The sequence below is a fragment of the Crocuta crocuta genome, unplaced genomic scaffold (genome assembly GCF_008692635.1).
Source record: "Crocuta crocuta isolate KB4526 unplaced genomic scaffold, BGI_CrCroc_1.0 scaffold36, whole genome shotgun sequence".
Taxonomy (NCBI): Eukaryota; Metazoa; Chordata; class Mammalia; order Carnivora; family Hyaenidae; genus Crocuta; species Crocuta crocuta.
In genome coordinates this window covers 15,029,951-15,034,745 of record NW_027532203.1, presented here as the reverse complement: position 1 = coordinate 15,034,745, position 4,795 = coordinate 15,029,951, and positions in this window count along the sequence as shown.

Below are 4,795 nucleotides of genomic sequence, written 5' to 3'. Positions count from 1 at the left end.
CTTTCTTTTTTTTTTTTGAATATTTTTTCCAGATCTATTTTTTTTAAGTTTTCATTTATTTAAATAAATAAAATTTATTTATTTTAGAGGGAAGGTAGAGAGAGAGGGAGAGATAGAACCCCAAGCAGCCTCCATGCTGTCAGCACAGAGCCTGGCATAGGGCTTGGTCTCCCAAACCAAAGGAGATAGTGACCTGAGCTGAGATCAAGAGTCAGATACCTAACAGAGTAATCCATCCAGGTGCTCTTCTTCTTCTTCTTCTCTTTTTTTTTTTTTAAGTTTATTTATCTTGAGAGAGAGTACAGAGAGGCAGAGAGAGAGATGGAGAGAGAGAATCCCAAGCAGGCTCCATGTTGTCGGCACAGAGCCCAGTGTGGGTCTTCATCCCATGAACCGTGAGATCATGACTTGAGCCGATATCAAGAGCTGGACGCTTAACTGAATGAGCCACCCAGGTGTCCCAGATTCATTTTTCCTTCAGCACATGGTTAACCCCTACCATACGAGCCTCTGTGCTAGGTATATAAAGGAACTAAAAAATGGTCAGATTTCATTTTTGTGTTTAGTGACAGTGCTGTAGAACCCAATAAGACAGGTATGGATGTGATTAGGGAAGGAAAAGGTCAAGAAGATAAGGTCAAGGGTACCCAGGCTCTTGAGAATTAGGTCTTGACTGTCAAAATTCTATCAGTGGCATCTCGGTGTATAGGCAAAAGCTGGGATTTGTAAGCAGCTTCTCCTTGTGATGATTCTGCGTTTCCATAAGTTGTTAGGGAACAGCTTACCTGAAATACATTCAGTGTAAACCAATCTATAAACATCAGCCTGTAGTGATATTGTAATAAAAGTACATTGAGATGAAAAAAATGATAAAATAATGTGTAAACAAGTTGAAAGTTGTCATGGAAAATGGGTGGTTGGATTGCAAGCATTTAGGATGTTTTTTTCTCTTCCACACTTGGGGAGACTGGCTATGTGTGTTTTAGTCAGTTCTCCAGAGTTCTGGAAGCAGTAGGATACACACACACACACACACACACACACACACACACACACACAGATTTATTATGAAAACTTGGTTCATGTGGTTATGGAGCCTGAGAAGTCCCCCAATCTGCTGTCTGCAAGTGGGAGACCCAAGAAAGCCAGAGTGTAATTCAGTCCAAGTCTGAAGGCCTGAGAACCTCATCTTGTGGCTCAAGCAGTGAGGCGGGAAAGAAGTGAATTCCTCCTTCACCTTTTGTTGTGTTCATGTCCTCCACGGATTGGATGGTACCCACACACGAGTGGGGAGGGCAGTCTACTGAGTCCTCTGATTCAAATGCTATTCCCTCCTGGAAACACCCTCAGAGACACACCCAGAAATAAGGTTTCATGTGGGGACCCCGTGGCCAGTCAAGTTGACACATAAGTTAACCATCACAGTCCGCCATCTGCTTGGCAGGTCAATCCTTAAAAATCACCTCTCAGGCTTGGCCTGGTTAACACTGTCACTGTGGTGACCACAAAGTATATTATGGGCACTACAAAATATACTTTCTTCCTCCCTAACCTAAATGCAGATGTGTTTAATTTTTCATGTCTTGCTTTAAATAAAAACAGTGGCCTTATCTTTTACTTTGTTTAAAGTCTTGCTTGATTTTTCTCTATAAATCATTTTTCTCTATAAAAAACATTTTATCTGCTTGACATCTCTCTCTTCCTGGAATTCATAGTGAACAACTGTCAATGTGTGTAATTCTTGTAGAATGGACACTGAGGGGAGTAGTTAGTCTCTATTTTAATCATTAGCATGTAATCAATTTGTTACATAAATTTGGGCGTACATTTGATAAACTATTCCTCAAAGAAGAATAAAGACATTGATTTGGGGGCGCCTGGGTGGCTCAGTCGGTTAAGCGTCTGACCTTAGAGCTCAGGTCATGATCTCACAGTTCGTGAGTTCGACCCCTGTGTCAGGTCCTGCACTGACAGTGTGGAGCCTGCTTGGGATTCTCTCTCCCTCTCTCTGTTCCTCCCGTTTGTGCTCTCTTTCTCAAAATAAGCAAAAATAAAGCTCTGGGGGAAAAAGCATTTTTCAAACAAGAACTAACCCCTGTTACTTGAACTTCATTTTCAAAAAAAAAAAAAAAAAATGACAGGCTTGTTCAACTTCCATATTTTTGAAAATAATATTTTTCTTTAAACGCCCTTCCCCTGCAGTCCATGGGCCCCATAGCATGGCTTTCCAGAAGTTTGGGCCCTGCCTCTTGGGCCACAGTTCTCTGCGTGGGGCCTGTGGCCTGGCTTCACACCTCCTGGCCCCACTGGTCCATGGGCCCGGGGAGGAGAGGGCCGGGCAGCAGAGACCCAGAACTTTGCTCAGGCTTCTATATGGAGATACTAATTTTTATCTGATAAAGTCTTTCACCTGTTCCTTTAAAACTTGTTTTAAGTTAGTTATTCATAGATAACACATTTTTCCCCCTTACATAACACAGTCTAGTTAAAAGTGTTCAGGGTATGTCCCAGCCTTGGTCCTGTTGCACCTCGCCTTAGGATACTGGGTCCGCTCGCACATTTCCTAACTCTGTAGGTGTCTTTTGGCCTCATCCAACTTGTGTCTCTAGGTGTGGATCTGGTGTTTGTCTTGCTTGCTCAGACAAAGGGGGAAGTTTAAGTGAAGAGATCTAGCTGTCACTTCTTGTAGCAGAATGTGGTTTCCAAAGATGGATGGATGGGGTAATTCCGTATTCCGTCCCACATACTCCTTCAATGTGTTATCAACACTCCCATCAAGAGGCGGATCCTTGTTCCCTCCCTTTGAATCTGGACATATCTTTGTAGCTTCAGCCAATAGAATGGAGAGGAAATGCCACTGTGTGATTTCCAAGCTAGCTATTAAAGACAATGAATTCCATCTGTCTCTTTCTTGGGATGCTTGCCTTTGGAACCTTGTCACCATGTTGGCAGAAACCCAAGGCTACATGGAGAGGTCACATTAACTGCCAGCACCACCAGTCATGTGAACAAATGATTCCAGCCCCCAGTGATTTTTGCTGAGGCCCCAGGCATCAAGGAGCCAAGACAAGCTGCCCCCTACTGTGCTCTGAGTGAACTCAGGACTTGGCAGAAATCATGAAAAATAAATTATAGTGGTTTAAAGACATTATGGTTATTTTTCTTTTTTCTTTTTTTTTCTTTTGCATAATTGATCGTACAACAAGAGATAATGAAACTATTAGTCTGAAATTGCACTACAACTGTTAGAAAGGAAAGGCAATAAGTGGGCTCATGGTAATTAAGTTAAACCTGCATTAGAAATGAAAATCTGTCCCCATGAATTACCTGTAGAGGGTGTGTCCTGTCTAACCTTATTTGAAAACATGTGCAAGTTCATTAAAAGTGACATTTTTCAGATATCAAGCTTATATACATATATCATTTCTCCATCCATAACTAAGATGCCAAATACATTGCTTTGTGTATAAACATAACAATACTTACACCCAGCCTAATTCAAGAAACCCATGTCTTCACACACATGAAAAGATACTCATCATTAGGCATCAGGGAAATACAAATCAAAACCACAATGAGGTATCACCTGACACCCACCAGACGGCTAGAATACAAAAGACAAGACGTAAGTGTTGGCGAGAAAAGGGAGCTATTGTGCTCTGTTGGTGGGAATGTAAATTGGTATGGCAACTCTGGAAAACAGTATGGAGGTTCCTCTAATTAAAAATAGGAATACCATATGATCCAGTAATTCCACTACTGGATATTTACCCAAAGGAAATAAAAACACTAGTTCACAGAGGTGTACGCACCCCACGGTTTACTGCAGCACTATTTACAACAGCCAAGACATAGAAGGGACCGAAGTGTCCATTGACAAGTGAATAAAGACGTGAGATACCAATCAAGGTTCATCGTTTATACTTGGTTATGCTCTTAAGTCTTTTTAAATCTAGAGCAGGATCCATGTGTTGTTTTGGTTTTTGTTTCTGTTACTGACTTGTTTTTAAGAGAACGGGTTATTTATTTATATCTGGATGTCTGATCGTTTCTTCATGATGACATTTAGCTTGTGTCTCTCTCCCCTGTGTTTCCTATAAACTAGATGATAGATTCATGCTTACCACCTTTGACAATCATATTTCGTAGTCAGTCCTGTCTACTTCATATTGTGCCACAGTGTCAGGATGTTCTCCCGTAAGCGTAGGATCAATGCAGCAACTTGAAAAGTGCAGGTAATTACAATTTTCTTCTTTCTGATGGACCGACGGGACAAATGTGAGCTATTTCCAATTACAAACGTTTTCTTGCTGGAATGATTGTGAGCTGTGCCTCGGCTGCACATGAAAAATTGCAGCTATACGGGGCACCTGGGTGGCTCCGTTGAGCGTCTGACTTGGGCTCAGGTCATGATCTCACGGTTTGTGGGTTCAAGCCCCGTGTCGGGCTCTGTGCTGACAGCTCAGAGCCTGGAGCCTGTTTCAGATTCTGTGTCTCCCTCTCTCTCTGACCCTCTCCTGCTTAAGCTGTTTCTCTCTCAGAAATAAATAAAACATTAAAAATTTTTTAAAAAACTATACAGGTTGTTGTATATATCAACAGTATGTTCCTTTTTATTGTTGAGTAGTTTTCCGTGCTATGGCTGATAGGGATGCACCATCTTGAGTCATTCCACTTGTCTAAGTATATCTGCGTGGTTTCCAGTTTGTGGCTGTCATGAATTAAGCTGCTGTACACATTCAAGTACAGTTTCTTTGTGTGAACATAGATCTTCAGTTATCTGGGAGTGCCATTC